At 43.5% G+C, this 18186-nt stretch overlaps 1 protein-coding gene across 1 annotated transcript in view; it reads left to right on the plus strand.

Annotated features, from left to right (window-relative positions):
* The window catches only part of ST6GAL2 (ST6 beta-galactoside alpha-2,6-sialyltransferase 2), a 295701-nt gene that overhangs the window by 159699 nt on the left and 117816 nt on the right, over positions 1-18186 (plus strand). The gene's annotated exons all lie outside the window — the stretch shown is intronic.

Below are 18186 nucleotides of genomic sequence, written 5' to 3' on the forward strand. Positions count from 1 at the left end.
ATAGCGCTGAATTGGAGCCGCCGGCCAGTCGGCTTCAAACACCCGCCTGAGTATCGTATCGTCTCGTAGAGGTGACGTCAGCACGCCGCGACCGACGTACGTTTCGTCATAAATGACGTTCTCAAGGTACGGGCGGCGCGCTGACGCCACCTCTTAAATAACAATCGTAAGGAAGATCCTCCCAAGAGACCCGAGTGTCACATCGCCATCTTGGTTGTGGTCAAATAGGATTGGCAACGTCTCTAAGAAGCAGTATTGAATCCTAACATCTGAGAATCATGCCGCAATAGATCCAACTATATAAATTCAACATCAAATCTGACGTAGCACCTATAGTGCTTTTAAAGGCACATTTTACTATGAATAAAAAGTTTGAACATATGGCAAAAATATGGGCAAGTGACTCTCGGGTCTCCAGGGGAATACCCCCACACCATATTGACATATATATACAAACCATTACAGTAAACTAAATAATTAAAATAATCAGGAAGTCAACTAAAAAGGTGACGCCCAACAAATACTCAAATTTTACATATATATAAGGTCACAATAAAATGACCTCATAATTAAAACCAAATACAAATACTATGTTAATAATAATCATAATAAACATAAGAAAACAGATTAATTGTAAATGGCAAACAGAAAAATAATCAAAAATTGGTCCCAATGGTAGAATCAAAAATGATTAATGAAACATCAAAAAAAACCTACCCTTACTCATCTCCACAGAAATGAAAAAACATATTCCCCTATGAATTGTTAATAAAGGCGTTGACGTCGGTGTCGACATTCATACCATGAGGCGTATATGTCTTCACCTTAAAAATCCACGCCATTTCCAGCCTAGAAAGGCCCCTCACAAAAGGCTCGCCACGCCATTTGGGGGTGAATTTATCTATACCCAAAAAGGTGACATTAGAGGGGTTTTTATTGTGATGGATCAAAAAATGCTTTGACACAGAATGTTTGTCAAACCCCTTGCGTATGTTTGCTATATGTTCGTTTAAACGTACAAAAAGTGGACGTTTAGTTCTACCTATATATTGAAATCCACACGAGCACTGGAGGAGATAAACTACCCCAGTACTCGTGCAGGAAATGAAAGGCTTGATGTCGAAAAGTTTACCAGTGCTAGTTGATCTAAACGTCTTGGTATTTTTGCTCTTAATGTGGTTCAAACGGCATACCTGACACCTATTGCATCTATAGAAACCCTTTAGGTGATCCAAAAAGGTAGGTCTAGCCGCAGGGGCCTCAATAACATTGGGGGCCAATAAATCCCTCAAGTTAGAGGTACCCTTAAATATAACTCTCGGTCTATCAGGCAAAATTTGATGTAAGACTGGATCATTCTCCAAAATGTGCCAATGTCGAGTTATAAGCCTCTTAATCTCCATAGCCTGTTTTGAGTAGGTGGTTATGAAAGGGGGACTTGATGTAAAGTTATCCTGCGCTACTAGTGGACGCGTCACCAACAATTGGGATCTGTCCATAGAGCTGACTAGCTCCAGGGACCCACGGAGAAAGTCAGGGTTATACCCCTTGGCAACGAATCTCTCCGTGAGAACCTGGGCTTGTTGGTTAAATTCAGCCATATCAGAGCAATTACGACGTATGCGCATATACTGCCCTTTAGGCACAGCTCTAAGCCAGGAGCTGTGGTGGCAACTATCCACCGGTATATACGCATTACGGTCAGTTGCTTTAAAGAATGTAGAAGTAACAAAAGAACCTTCTCTGATAGAGATGGACAGATCCAAAAAATTAATGGTTGTCTGGCTCAACTCATAATTCAGAACTATTCCCCTCGAGTTGTTGTTAAGAAACTCCAAAAAGGAAATTAAGTTCTGTTTACTTCCATCCCATAGGAGGAGGATGTCATCAATATACCTAGCCCATAATAAGACCTACAGGATAGACCCCAGGTCTTATTATGGGCTAGGTATATTGATGACATCCTCCTCCTATGGGATGGAAGTAAACAGAACTTAATTTCCTTTTTGGAGTTTCTTAACAACAACTCGAGGGGAATAGTTCTGAATTATGAGTTGAGCCAGACAACCATTAATTTTTTGGATCTGTCCATCTCTATCAGAGAAGGTTCTTTTGTTACTTCTACATTCTTTAAAGCAACTGACCGTAATGCGTATATACCGGTGGATAGTTGCCACCACAGCTCCTGGCTTAGAGCTGTGCCTAAAGGGCAGTATATGCGCATACGTCGTAATTGCTCTGATATGGCTGAATTTAACCAACAAGCCCAGGTTCTCACGGAGAGATTCGTTGCCAAGGGGTATAACCCTGACTTTCTCCGTGGGTCCCTGGAGCTAGTCAGCTCTATGGACAGATCCCAATTGTTGGTGACGCGTCCACTAGTAGCGCAGGATAACTTTACATCAAGTCCCTCTTTCATAACCACCTACTCAAAACAGGCTATGGAGATTAAGAGGCTTATAACTCGACATTGGCACATTTTGGAGAATGATCCAGTCTTACATCAAATTTTGCCTGATAGACCGAGAGTTATATTTAAGGGTACCTCTAACTTGAGGGATTTATTGGCCCCCAATGTTATTGAGGCCCCTGCGGCTAGACCTACCTTTTTGGATCACCTAAAGGGTTTCTATAGATGCAATAGGTGTCAGGTATGCCGTTTGAACCACATTAAGAGCAAAAATACCAAGACGTTTAGATCAGCTAGCACTGGTAAACTTTTCGACATCAAGCCTTTCATTTCCTGCACGAGTACTGGGGTAGTTTATCTCCTCCAGTGCTCGTGTGGATTTCAATATATAGGTAGAACTAAACGTCCACTTTTTGTACGTTTAAACGAACATATAGCAAACATACGCAAGGGGTTTGACAAACATTCTGTGTCAAAGCATTTTTTGATCCATCACAATAAAAACCCCTCTAATGTCACCTTTTTGGGTATAGATAAATTCACCCCCAAATGGCGTGGCGAGCCTTTTGTGAGGGGCCTTTCTAGGCTGGAAATGGCGTGGATTTTTAAGGTGAAGACATATACGCCTCATGGTATGAATGTCGACACCGACGTCAACGCCTTTATTAACAATTCATAGGTGAATATGTTTTTTCATTTCTGTGGAGATGAGTAAGGGTAGGTTTTTTTGATGTTTCATTAATCATTTTTGATTCTACCATTGGGACCAATTTTTGATTATTTTTCTGTTTGCCATTTACAATTAATCTGTTTTCTTATGTTTATTATGATTATTATTAACATAGTATTTGTATTTGGTTTTAATTATGAGGTCATTTTATTGTGACCTTATATATATGTAAAATTTGAGTATTTGTTGGGCGTCACCTTTTTAGTTGACTTCCTGATTATTTTAATTATTTAGTTTACTGTAATGGTTTGTATATATATGTCAATATGGTGTGGGGGTATTCCCCTGGAGACCCGAGAGTCACTTGCCCATATTTTTGCCATATGTTCAAACTTTTTATTCATAGTAAAATGTGCCTTTAAAAGCACTATAGGTGCTACGTCAGATTTGATGTTGAATTTATATAGTTGGATCTATTGCGGCATGATTCTCAGATGTTAGGATTCAATACTGCTTCTTAGAGACGTTGCCAATCCTATTTGACCACAACCAAGATGGCGATGTGACACTCGGGTCTCTTGGGAGGATCCTCCTTACGATTGTTATTTAAGAGGTGGCGTCAGCGCGCCGCCCGTACCTTGAGAACGTCATTTATGACGAAACGTACGTCGGTCGCGGCGTGCTGACGTCACCTCTACGAGACGATACGATACTCAGGCGGGTGTTTGAAGCCGACTGGCCGGCGGCTCCAATTCAGCGCTATTCCTGTGTACTTTTGTAAGTGCAAATCTTTTGTTTTATTTATTTTATTAAATGGTTTTACGCTATAGGCTCTCCCCCCCTTATTATTTATCCTATGTAATATCGCGGAGCATCTGTGCGGATCAGCTATATTGCCAAGGGAGTGTCTATGTTCATTCACCTGTGGATTGCCATACATCAGTTTCCCTGATTGATACATGCAATTGGTTGCTGATATCTGGTAAACAGGAATTTCTGGTGGTGGCTCTATGCATTTGAGTGATTTATATCGCATGATCCACTGATATCTGGTAATTATTTTGTTATCACGGAGGTGGTTCTTCATTCCCAATCTTTCACTGAGATATGTTATGCTTACCTTTTCTTTTTTCTGGTAAGCGGCCTATGTTGGTGGTGGTGTACACCTATTATTTTCTTCATTCACACGGGTGATTAGAAAAAAAATTTTTATGCAGTATCACGCTATGTATATTTTTTGTCTCATCTCCATATTCACCGATTCACAATTCTGAGTGGAGATCATTTGACAGGAGTCATCTACAGAGTTCCACTGGTCTGGTTTTTGTTTACACCAACGCTCATCTTACTGCTACGTCCGGTAAGCAGTACCTATTCACATTGAATTTTTCTGTGTCGTGTTGGATTGGACTTTAACAGTTTATTCATCATTTAATACTTTGGACTATTATTTTTTGGGACTTACCACTTTATTTAATAGACCTATCATATATGGTCTATGTCATTTAGCGCAGCTTTTTCCCACTATTTGTAAGCACTGGATGTATCTGCACCTAAGACCTTAAAGATGAAGGACACGGCTGCGACAGAGGCACAGGTTCCCTTTGGCACTCACAAGCCATCTAGAGCAGCTAAGATGTTTCCTTTCCCAGCCTATTTTGACAGAATTGTCGCTAAAGAGTGGGGACGACCAAAGCGTCACCTTGGGGTTCCTAAGCAATTTGCTAGGCGATACACTCATGAGGAGTCCCTAATTAGGAAGTGGACTGCTCCACCGGTGGTGGACCCTCTGGTTTCCTGGTTGAACATGTCAACCATGATTCCGGTTGAAGAGTCTCCTGCCTTTGCTGACAGGAAGGCGGAGGCTGTGGCCTGCAATATGTACACTCTGGCTGGTTCGGCACTGAGGCCGATATTCACCATTGCCCTGGTGTCGCAAACTCTGACCGAGTGGGCTAAGCATTTATGCCGTGACCTGGAAGGAGAACAGCTCCCCCCTACCAGCTGGTCCAGGGGCTGCTGGTTGATCTGTAATGCCTCTTTGGATGCAGCTCCACTAGTGGCTCGGCTCTCTGTTTCGGCAGTGGTCCTTCAGCATGTCTTTTGGCTCAAATGCTTGTCTGTGGACCAGACTTTTAAAAAGGCCTTGACTGATCTCCCCTTTCAAGGAGATCGCCTGTTTGGAGCTACCCTGGATGACTGTCAAGGTCTTACCTTGCCCTCCCGTTGGCAGCCATCTTGGATATGTGCAGACTGCTGCCTCTTATAAACTCTGATTGCATCATCACGTGCCTGCTGCCTGGGTGTTGCACAGTGATGATGCTGCACACCTGACTATATCTATCACCTGATGGGTTGCAGTCCTTGCCCTTGTGTTTGTGATCCAAGGTGCATCTCTGCTAGCAGTCTTCTGTTCTCTGTGTTCCTCCGTTCATGACCTGGCTTGGTTGACGACTCTCCTGGCTCTCGACCCGCATCGGCAGAAAACCCAGCATCGGCAGACTACCTGCTTCTGGACTCGATCCTGGCTTGGATGACTACCTGCTTCTGGGCTTGACCCTGGTTGTTCCTGCTCCCACTTCCTCACTCTTGCTGTGTGTTTATTGTTTGTTACAATAAACTGCTTTATTTTACCTGCATCCTTGCCTGGTTTCCTGGCACCCTGACAGTACATAAGGGCCATGAATCCGCACGATGCAGGTGCTCCTACTTGAAAAGAGAAATGGACAGAGGGCGCACCAGCCTAGCGCATTATCTTTAAAACAATTTATTGTAATAGACATGTATACACATTATACTCACAAAACGATTATGAAACACGAGCAATAAGCAATGAGGGACCACCAGGGGTCTCCACTGGGCATCCTCAGCTGCCGCAGGCCGTGGAAGGATGTAGACCTCCAAAAAACCACTTATGCGTTTCGGGGTGTTCCCCCTTCATCAGATGTGAAGGGGGAACACCCCGAAATGCGTAAGCGTTTTTTTGGAGGTCTACATCCTTCCACGGTCTGCGGCAGCTGAGGATGCCCAGTGGAGACCCCTGGTGTTCCCTCATTGCTTATTGCTCGTGTTTCATAATCGTTTTGTGAGTATAATGTGTATACATGTCTATTACAATAAATTGTTTTAAAGATAATGCGCTAGGCTGGTACGCCCTCTGTCCATTTCCCTTTTCCAGTATCTGCTTTGGGTTACCACGACCCGTTGAGAGTGGCAGCACAGCCTGAATTTACTACAATTTGATCTGAATCGCATTTTCAGGATACCAGCCGCAAGGCCACCCCTCAAGCGCAGGAGTCATTTGTTCTTTGCAGGTGCTCCTACGCTCCCGATGCTGGTTACCAGGCTCGATCAACAAGATCGCCTTTTGGGTCAGTTCGCTCATGCATTACAGACGTTGCTTGCACGCACAGCGCACCTCGCTCCTGGTGCTGCTAGGCCAGTGGTTCCTCCTGTTGTTTCACCTGCTGCTGCACCTGTTGCTGCTCCTGCTCCTGCAGTTGCAGCTGGAGTTGCTGTCACCAGAGGGATGACTGGTTTAGCCCCCCCCTCCCACAGCGCTATGGAGGGGAACCGAGTCAGTGTCATGGCTTCCTAAACCAAGTGGGCTTTTTTTGTGAGATGGTTCCTCAAGCGTTTCCTTCTGACAGGTCCAAGGTGGGCTTCCTAATTTCTTTGCTCTCAGACAAGGCCTTTGCCTGGCAAATCCAGTATGTGAGAACGATAATCCTGTGATATTCGATTACCCTAGTTTTGTTGCCTCTTTTCATAGGGTATTCGGTGTGCCTGCTCACTCTGCCTCTGCTGCTAAGCTGCTCCTGTCCATTCAACAGAGTATACAAACCGTTGCCAAGTATGCCATCGAATTTCATACTCTGGCAGCAGAGGTGGTCTGGAATAATGAGTATCTGGTGGCTGTCTTCTCTCATGGTCTCTCGAATGCATTGAAGGACAAGATTGCAGCCCAGGATCTCCCTGACGAGCTTGAGGCTCTCATTTCCTTCCTGATTTTGATTGATACCAGGCTAAGGGAGAGACCGTTGTTTAAGGAATGCCTGCGGAGACCTCCCATATGATTGGCTCCTACGTTTTCCTTCCCGCCCATTCCTCCCTTGCCTCCTGGGAATGGTGCGTCTGGCTGTGAACCCATGCAGCTGGTGTTCACGCACCTTTCCAATGCTGAGCTGGCCTTTAGGAGGAGAGAGGGCTGGTGCCTGTATTGCGGTCTTGGTGGGCATTTCCTAAAATCTTGTCCGAACGCTCGCACCTAAAGTTCTGTCAGGGGCAGATCTTAGGTGGAATTTCCTTGTCCCCGGTTTCACGCAAAGATAAACCGTTAATCACAGTTGTCCTCTCCTGGGCAGCGGGTTCGGTGGTTACTCAGGTGTTGGTAGACTCCGGTGCTAGCGGTTATTTTAGTGACAGTACGTTTGCTATTGCAAATTCCATACCCTTGCAGCCTTGTTTTTCTCCACTAGCTAACGAAGCGATTGATGGCAGACCTCTGCAACCGACACAGGTTACCCACGAGACTGTTCCGGTTGATATGGCGATAGGGGCTTTTCACAGGGAGTCAACCTGTTTCCAGGTTATTTCATCCTCACATTACTCCATTGTTTTGGGGTATCCTTGGTTTCAGAAACACAATCTGACTTTTGATTGGCAGTCGGTTGAGATCCTCTCTTGGTCTCCGCAGTGTTGCGCTGTTTGTATCCATAGGCCTGTTAAGGTACTTTGTACCTCCTCAGATTCAGTGTTGCCTACAGAATATCGTGAGTATCAAGATGTATTAGACAAGGCGCACACTGGTACTCTTCCTCCTCATCGTCCGTATGATTGTGCCGAAGACTTGCAACCTGGTGCCATTCCCTCTCGTGGCAGGGTTTATGCTCCCGCGGTTGCGGAGAATAAGGCCATGGAGTACATTTCGGATGAGCTTGCCTGGGGCACATTTGCAAGTCCTTTTCTTCAGCCGGTGCTGGTTTTCTCTTCATAAAGAAAAAGGGGATGGGTTGAGACTTTGCATGGATTATAGGGGCCTCAATCCCATCACAGTCAAGAATGCATACCCGATTACGTTGCTTACTGAATTTTTCAACCGCCTCAAGGGAACAACGGTCTTTACCAAGCTTGACCTAAGTAAAACCTCATAATGATCAAAGAAGGCGACGAGTGGAAGACCGCATTTAATACCAGGACTGGTCATTACGAATCTCTGGTGATGCCCTTTGGCTTGTGCAATGCGCCCGCTGTCTTCCAGGAGTTCATTAATGATGTCTTTCGTGATATGTTGCAGCAATGCGTGGTAGTCTATTTGAACGACATCTTGATTTACGGTACTTGGACTCCATTGAATCACACTACCAGGATGTCAGACGGGTGCTGCAGTTGTTACGTGAGAGTGGGCTTTTCTGTAAGCTTGAGAAATGTGAATTCCACTTGTCTCAGGTTGCCTTCTTGGGCTACATACATAATTTCTGCTGAAGGGTTCTCTATGGTCCCTCAGAAGGTTTCAGCTGTTCTAAAATGGCCTCACCCCCGTGGTCTCCGTTCCATTCAGCGTTTCCATGGGTTTGCCAACTACTATCGGAAATTTATCAGGAACTTTTCCTCTTTTCCAAAACCTATCTCAGATCTGACCAAGAAGGGCAGTGATTCCCACAATTGGACGACTGCTGCCATCCAAGCTTTCAAGGCCCTTAAGTCTGTTTTTGCTTGGGCTCCCATTTTGTCTCATCCCAATCCTGGTTTGCCCTTTGTCCTAGAGGTGGATGCGTCTGAGACGGAAGTAACGCCCTCCTGTCTCAGCGTCGGACACCTGATGGACCCTTACTTCCTTGTGGGTTCTACTCCAAGAAGCTGTCTCCAGCTGAATGCAATTATGCCCCTCTGGATGTAATACAGAGGGTGGATGGCACAAAGAGGCACAAGCTACCAGTAGGCAGGGTAGAACTTGCTTAGAGGTCCTGTAGAATTGGATCAGAGACTGATCAGGATCCAGCAGAAGAAGTGGGTAGAAAGTCCGGAGCAGGCTAAGGGTCAAACACATGTAAGCAGACAATCCAGGTCACAGGCTGGGGATCAATGCACTGGAGACAGGAGGCAAGAATGGGTCACAAGCAGAAGGCCGAGGCACAGGGGACTGAAGGTGAATACGGGTCGCGGGCAGAGGGTCAAACAGGAGACAGGAACAAAGTCTGTGAAACAAGCCGAGGTCGGGTCCAGAAGATCAGAGTAGGTCAGGGTCGATCCGGGTCACAGCAGGTAAACGATCAAACAGGAAACAGGAACTCAGGTACAGGAAGATGAAGACAAACCAGCAATTCTTCTGAGCACTCGCTCAGCTTTTATAGGCAGCGAGGAAGTCATGTGGAAGTCATGTGGTGCGTGACATGTGACAGCCAGTCTGCAGCTGAAGGTTTCTCTGACACTCTCAAGGAGTGGAGACACTTGCTTGAAGGTTCTGTGGTTCCAGTTCTCATTCTCACCGATCATAGGAATCTGACATATCTCTCTGATGCCAAGAGGCTCACACTCCGTCAGGCCAAATGGGCCTTGTTCTTGTCTCGTTTCAACTATGTGGTCTCCTATTTGCCCGGCCTCAAGAATGTGTAAAGCTATTGCCTTGTCTCGCCAGTATTCCGAGTTGTTTATAAATCAACCCTTAACCACTTTACCACCGGAGGATTTTGCTGTCTTCCGTCCAGGCCACTTTTTGCGATTCGGCACTGTGCGACTTTAACTGACAATTGCGCGGTCGTGCGACGCCGTACCCAAACGAAATTTACGTCCTTTTTTTCCCACAAACAAAGCTTTCTTTTGGTGGTATTTGATCACCTGTGCGATTTTTACTTTTTGCGCTATAAACAAAAAAAAGCGTTTATTTTGAAAAAATAACAATATTTTTCACATTTTTTTATATGAAATTCCCCCCCAAAAAAATGTAAAAATCTAATTTTTTTTAAATTTTTGCCCAATTTGTTTTCTGCTACCTATGTTTAGTAAAAAAAATCGCAATAAGCGTATTTTGATTGGTTTGCGCAAAAGTTATTGCGTTTACTAACTAAGGGAAAGATTTCTGTCATTTTTGGTGTTTTTCTTTTAACCCGTAATGGCGGTGATCTGCGATTTTTTTTGCGGGACTGCGACATTGCGGCGGACAGATCGGACCCTTGACTGACATTTTTGACACTTTTGGGGGTACCAGTGACATTTCTACAGTAATCAGTGCTATATATATGCACTGTTACTGTAAAAATGACACTGGCAGGGAAGGGGTCAATTTTATTGGAGAGGGAGGGGTTAATGTATGCCTGGTGCTTACTGACGTGTGGGGGGGGAGGTGACTGTGTGACAGAAGGACAGATCGGATGTCCAGCTATGCTGAACACTCCGATCTGTCAGTCCCTGTCACTATGGAGATCCGCCTGCTGTGTTTACATACAGCGGGCGGATCTCCAGACTCGATCCCCGACGATCGGGGCAGAGCAGCGGCAATCGCCACTGCTCCTCCGCTGGCCCGACTCCCGCTGTGAATGAACACAGCGGGAGCGAGCCTCCGGCGGCTCGCGAGCGCCGCCCACAAGGGGCGGAGTCCAGCGACGTAGGTCTACGTCGCTGGACGGGATCGCGGCACTTTGCCGCAGTAGCCTCCATGTAAGCGGAGGTAAAGTGGTTAAACATCTTCTCACAGATATTAGGGGTGGTTAGTGTACTCCTAATGAGGATAAGGGGTGGGGTACTGGCCCATAGTAAATATTGTCTCTCTACTGATATCAGGCACATGCCAGTGTAAGCGCTGTATGAGCTACAGACAGGTCAAACACATGTAAAGGAGTCATTGACCCATTTTTTTTTAAATTGCAAAATTTCAAGGTGCTGCGGCACCATGCAGGTATGCATGTGAAAAGTGGGTGTTTTGCTGATGAATGGGGGTGCTATTAAGAGTTAATGGCACCCCGTGTGTCTGATAAAGAGCAATGCGTTTAGCTTGAAGGTTGGAAACGCGTCTGGTTTTGCCAGCATTTCTGACCTTTACAAGTGTGAACCTAGCCTGACCTTGAGCAAACCTTTTTGTGAACCTAGCCTTACTGTGAGCAAACCTTTTTGTATGTGGCGGGTAAAGCTCCCTTTTCCTCCAGAAGTAAAGAGTGCCCATTTGTAATAAACTTAAAATGAATAACTATGCACCAACTATGCTTCTCTAAAATACCTTTTATTTTTGTCCCCTTGATTGTCTGTCTTATTTTGTACATGAAATTGAGAAAGGATGAGAGTGCCATGATTGTTTTTTTTTTTTTTAAGATTCACTCAATTTTTTTTTTTTTTTGCCACGGTAAAAAAACAGAAAAGTGTCCAACATGTTTTGGGGGCTTATCGGTCCCCCTTTAGCAGGGTTTATCGTGGTAAGAAAGAAACTATATATGGTATTTGGAATGCTGAGCTGGTAAAGTTAACGTGATATGTTTGCAAGACACAGGCATTGCTAGAAACAATGTGTTTTTTATTTTTTAGAAAGATTAAATATAAATCTAAAAAATAAAAAAATGTTTTTGTTATGTATTTGAAATCTCTGTACCAACACTAGACCTTGTGCTCTAGCCTGTGAAAGTACTGATGTTTTCTGGGAGTCTGGAGATAATAAATGTGCAGTGGTATAAAAGGGGGTCAAACACTAAGGCTCCTTTCACACGGCCGCTCCGTGTGAAAGGTCCGCTGCGGGACTTTTTTTTTTTTTCTTCCACGGAGCGGATGACATTTCTGTCATCCGCTCCGTGTGCCCGCATATCATCCCGTCCGTTTGCGGATGATATGCGGACATAATGTATGTCTATGGCACTGCGGATGTCAGCGGATAACACCGCTGACATCCGATTTTCCTTCCTTTCCGTGTTTTACACGGAAGAAAAAATGGGTTCTGTTCCATTTGTAAAAACGGAACAGAACTGACAGGAGGAAAATCGGGTGTCAGCGGATGGTATTCCGCTGACACCCGCAGTGCCATTCACTTACATTATGTCCGCAAATCATCCGCAAACGGATTGGATGATTTGCGGACACACGGAGCGGCCGTGTGAAAGGACCCTTAAGTCATTGCCTTGAGTTCAGTAACAGTAATATATTTTCATCATTTGGTTTTATGGACAAGGATTGTTCAGTAAATGTAACAAGATCAGCAGGTGGCTAGGTCATCCAGGGGCTAGTATCTTAGACTGAGACAAAAGGCTAAGATATATTTTTCCATACAGTTTGTGCATAATCAATATATATACTGAACAAAATTATAAATGCAACACTTTTGTTTTTGCCTCCATTTTTCATGAGCTGAACAAATCTGTCTAAATCTGTGTTAGGGTCCTTTCACACGGGCGGTCCGATCAGATCCGCCTGTCAGTTTTTTAGGCGGATCTGATCGGATCCTCCATGCATCCCTATGGGGCAGCGGATGTCAGCAGTGACATGTTCGCTGACACCCGTATCCGATCCTGTCCGTGAAATCCAGATGGATGGAAACCCTATTTTCCATCGGTCCAGGGGATCGGATCGGATGAGAGCGGACAGGCGGTCCGCTCTCATCCGACTCCCCCATAGAGATGCATGGGGCTCTGACACCTCCCTCTCCGCACACAGAGTGGAGAGGGAGCTGTCACCTGCCTGCTCAGCGGGGATCTGTGTATCGATCCCCCGCTGAGCAGCACGGATCCGCCTACGGAGGCGGACTGTGTGAAAGAAGCCTTTGGGCTCTTTCACACGGGCGTTCCTTTTTTTTTGCCCGATCAGGTCCTTTTTTTTTTTTTGTAACGGACACGGATGACACTTGTGTCTTCCGGTCCGTATGTCCGTTTTTCATCCCATCCGTTTGCGGATGAAAAACTGACATAATGCATGTCTATGTAAATACGGATGTCTGCGGATGACACCACTGACATCCGTTTTTGCTTCCGTTACGTTTTTTGAAAGGAAGAAAAAATAGGGTTCTCCTCCGTTCAAAAAAACTGAACTGAACTGAACTGAACTGAACTGACAAAAAACGGATGTCAGAGGATGATCATCCGATGACATCCGTATTTACATAGAGATGCATTATGTCCGTTTTTCATCCGCAAACGGATGGGATGAAAAACGGACATACGGAACGCCCGTGTGAAAGAGCCCTTAGTAAGCACTTCTCCTTTGACAAGATAATCCGTCCACCTCACAGGTGTGGCATATCAAGATGCTGATTAGACAGCATGAATATTGCACAGGTGTGTCTTAGGCTGACCACAATAAAAGTCCTCTCTAAAATGTGCAGTTTTATCACACAGCACAATGCCACAGATGTCTCAAGTTTTGAGGGAGTGTGCAATTGGCATGCTGACTGCAGAAATGTCCACCAGAGCTGTTGCCCGTGAATTGAATGCTCATTTCTCTACCATAAGTCGTCTCCTAAGGCATTTCAGGTAATTTGGCAGTACATCCAACCGGCCTCACAACCACACCAGCCCAGGACCTTCACATCCAGCATCACATCAAGACTTTAGTAATGAAAATGGTATTATTTGTAGTAATCAGCATGGATTCATGAAAAATCGTTCTTGCCAAACCAATCTATTAACCTTCTACGATGAAGTGAGCTGCCACCTAGATAAAGGTAAGCCTGTGGATGTGGTGTACCTGGACTTTGCAAAGGCCTTTGACACAAACGCTTACTGTACAAACTAAGGAATGTAGGTATGGACCATAGGGTGAGTACCTGGATAGAGAACTGGCTCCGGGGGAGAGTCCAGAGGGTGGTGATTAATGGGAGTACTTGGATTGGGCGGGTGTGGAAAGTGGGGTCCCCCAAGGTTCTGTCCTGGGACCAATCCTGTTTAATTTATTCATAAATGATCTAAAGGAGGGGATATCTAGCACAATCTCAGTATTTGCGGATGATACTAAACTAAGCATGCCAATATCTTCTATGCAGGATGTGGAAACCTTACAAGTGGACCTGAACAAAATAATGGGGTGGGCAACTACATGGCAGATGAGGTTTAATGTTGAAAAATGTAAAGGAATGCACTTGGGCGTCAGAAACACGAAAGTAAGCTACTCATTAGAGTGGAAACCTCTGGGTGAATCTAAGATGGAAAAGGACCCGGGAGTACTAGTGGACAACAGGCTTGGCAGTGGCATGCAATGCCAAGCCGCTGCAAGCAAAGCCAACAGAATACTGGGATGTATAAAAAAGGGGATTCACTCAAGAAATAAAGAGATTATTCTCCCACTCTACAAGACTCTGGTCCGGCCACATCTGGAGTATGCTGTCCAGTTCTGGGCACCGGTCCTCAGGAAGGATGTGCTGGAACTGGAGAAAGTCCAGAGAAGGGCAACAAAAATAATTAGGGGAATGGAGGGCATTGGCTATGAGGAAAGACTACAAGCACTGAACTTATTCTCTCTGGAGAAGAGATGATTGAGGGGGGATATGATATCAATGTACAAATACTGTACTGGAGACCCTAGCATAAGGAACAAACTTTTTAGAGAAAGGGAATACAATAAGACACGTGGCCACTCACTAAAACTAGAGGAAATACGTAAGGGGATCTTCACTGTGAGAGCAGTAAGGATGTGGAATTCGCTTCCACAAGCAATAGTATCAGCAGGGAGCATTGATTGTTTCAAAAAACGATTAGATGGGCACCTTAGAGACCACAACATACAGGGGTATACAATGTACGGTTAACAGCAAACACACACACATCATAGGTTGAACTGGATGGACTGATGTCTTTTTTCAACCTCACAAACTATGTAACTATGTAAACATCTATACCGCCGAAATCGTCTGAGGCCAATTTTCAGCTTTCAGCGCTGTCGCATTTTAAATGACAATTGTGCGCTCATGCAACACTGTACTCAAACAATCTTTTTATCATTTTGTTCACATGCAGTAACTAGAGCTTTTTTTTGGTAGTATTTTTTCATCACTGTGTTTTTTTCTTTTTTGCTAAATAAACAGGAAAAAAAAATGTTTTTTTTTTCGTTTCTGTTATAAGATTTTGCAAAAAAATAATTCTTCATAGCCCAAAATGTATTCTGCTACATTTCTTTGGTAAAAATAACCAAAATGAGTGTATACTATTTAGTCTGTAGGAAAGTTATAGACTCTACAAACTATGATAAATATCGGAAAATTTACCAATCTTGATGTACTGACATTTCTTGATGCCCTAAAATGCTAGGACAGTACAAATACCCCCCAAATTACCCTTTTTTGGAAAATAGACAGTCCAAGGTGCCGCCTGCTGTCGATGGGGAGGCAGGGAGAGGCTGCAGTTCCTGGAAACATGTTCCACCCTAAATTTGGGTGAAACATGTAACATGTTACAAAAGGTGAACTTATCCTTTAAAGAAAAAAAGTGCACATGATGCTTTTTTGCATTCTGATTTACATCATTATTTGTTTGGATTATGTGTGAGAGATTCATTTCAAATACTTTGTTTTAGTTTATACTTTTAAATACTGAAATCAATGAAAGTTCCTATATCAGAACTGGGCTGGAATCAGATGCCTGCACATCACTTCATTTGCCCTAATAAGCCCCCTGGGCGCAATAAATACCAGGATCTTCAGGTATATAATATTTACCTAGCTTCCTTGGTTAAATACATAGTTATGGCCATTAACACCTCCTAAATTTGACTGTGGTTTTCCCTTTAGGTGTGTTTTAAGGTAGTATTGAACCCTCAGCGGTTTTAATGTAACAAGCTGGACACAATAAAATAAAGGTTGTCTGGTTAGTTCGCTTGATCATACCTTTCTGTACCTGTTGGCGCCCTCCTTGGGCCATGCATCTCTCTTTATCTCATTTTCCTTCACTACTTTTCATTTTCTTGCCTTTTTCTCCCCTCCATTCTTTTTCCTCATTTTCTCCCCTCCCCCTTCCCTGACCCCCTTACATTTTTATAATTTTTTCCCCCCAGGTTTTGGACCTTGGTGGGGCTTGGGGGGACCTAGTACTGCTAAGTATGTTCTTTGTGCTTGCATGTGTAGGGGTGGTGCTATGGAGGCATCTATGTCACCTATTGAATGTTTCTTTACTGCTCCTGGTCACCACTGTATGATTTGTACTTTGCCTCTCACCTTCATATTCGTTGCTCACAGTTCTGTATGTTGGCTCATTTGCTTTCTTTACCAACACAACCGGCCCCCAAGCTGTATATTTGTATTGGGATGTACTGCTTCCCACATTTTTTGTATTGGGATGTACTGCTTCCCACATTTTTTGTGTTTATTTATTTCCCTCCTTATTTATGTTTTTAGTGTGTTTTTGCTTTTTTTTAAAATTGGCCCTTTTTTGTACAGGCATACCCTTTGTCTTATTGTACCCTGTATTGTAAACTTTTGAACTTAGATTGAACAAAAAAGATAAAGAAGCAGCATATTTAGCAAGTTAGATTAAAGCCTGGTACACACTATTAGTTTTTTTTCCACTCAACCCAGAAGAACTGTCAGTTCTGGTAGTATAGCAATCTCCCCCACTGAGCTATTGTGTTCTGACAGGAGGATGCCCCCCCCCCCCCCCCGCCAGAACACTCTGATCAGCGACTTCTGCAATTGGCTGAGAGAGCTGATTGGAAGTTGGCTGCTGGTTTTCCAGCACGCACAGACTGACATACACACAGGACGAATGTCAGACGTTTTTTTTAATTTGAACAGGCAAATAACTATCTACATTTTACCCATGTGTACCCGGCTTTACGCTGCTGAAAGTGACGTTTTATTATCACTTTACCATGTTAATTATAAAAGCAAAACAGAAATACGCTACCTTTTTCTGCCATTTTTTAGATTGATGCTTTTACTAACATGTACATTATTTATTAGCATTTGAGGATTAACATTTTGGAGTTGGACTTTATTAAGATGTTTTGAAGATTGTGTTCCTTTGTGGTTTTACTGTGATCTGAAAGCACACATTCTCCTTGCAAGATTGATTCACTGTGATAATGTGATGGTGCACTGCTAGGTCAGTGATCTCAAAGACTGCTGTATATTTTATATTATTTGCTGCCAGATTTCATCAATGCAGCACACCCACATGGTAGCATAAAGCCCCAGAGACTTGACTGTTAGAACAGATCTAACATATGAAATAAAAGACACGGTTCTCTAAACTAGGGGACCAGAATCTTAGGATATTAAGATAATTTTTTTTAAATATTTTTCTTACCGTTGTTACCTAAAGTGTCTCTTAGATTAGCCCTCAAGAATCGTTTTGCAGGACTTTTTAATATATGCATACACCTTTACATATGCACTTGTTTTAATCCATTATGACTTGTTCTGACTCAACTGAATAATTCAAATAAAAACTTTTTACAAGATAATTTAAAGCGTAACTCCACTTTTGTTGAGAAAAAAAAAAAACATTCCCCTCTGGGTGATCTCTGTACATTGCAAGGATCATAACAAACTTTGTTGCAGATTCCTACCTTTGGTTATTCTGAAGAAACCATTGTTTGTTCCTCTGTGCCTCTGTGCTAAGTGGGTCTGTAGGAGTGGTTTCTTAATTATCAATCAGCTGTGCAGCTGCAGAGCACTAATGAGGAAATCTGCTGGGTCTGCATCCCTTTAGATGTGTTCCTATTGGAAGTATCTCACCAAAAATTAAATTGTTTGTTGCAGGGAATGCCTGAAATCTGACTTGTATCTTAGGCAGACTTCTGAGAAAACTGGTGAGCCAATCAAACAAGCAGGAAATGTTTCTGGGGTATGTTCTGTTTACATTTTGTGTACAGAACACCTCAAGAAAGTCATATTGTATTGCATTTTCATAAGATTACAGCGGCTGCAGATTGAAAAGGAAAGATCATTTTTAATAACATTCAATTACAATATGATTTGTGTCGTAATTGTATACACTATATTATTTTTTCTTTATTTGCTATTTTTTTTACCAGTTACCCTTTAAGTACAGAAATTCATTTCATATGTATGTATTACTATGAAGTAGCTTTCTCACCTTTGCGTTTTAATTCAGATGTAACACCACCACCACCAGTCAGGGTGTTAAATCCATAAGATGTTTATGAGAAACTGATTCCGTCATAAAAATCTTCAGATCAAGTTTTG

Source organism: Pelophylax lessonae (assembly GCF_965119305.1).
Source record: "Pelophylax lessonae genome assembly, chromosome: 2".
Classification (NCBI taxonomy): domain Eukaryota; kingdom Metazoa; phylum Chordata; class Amphibia; order Anura; family Ranidae; genus Pelophylax; species Pelophylax lessonae.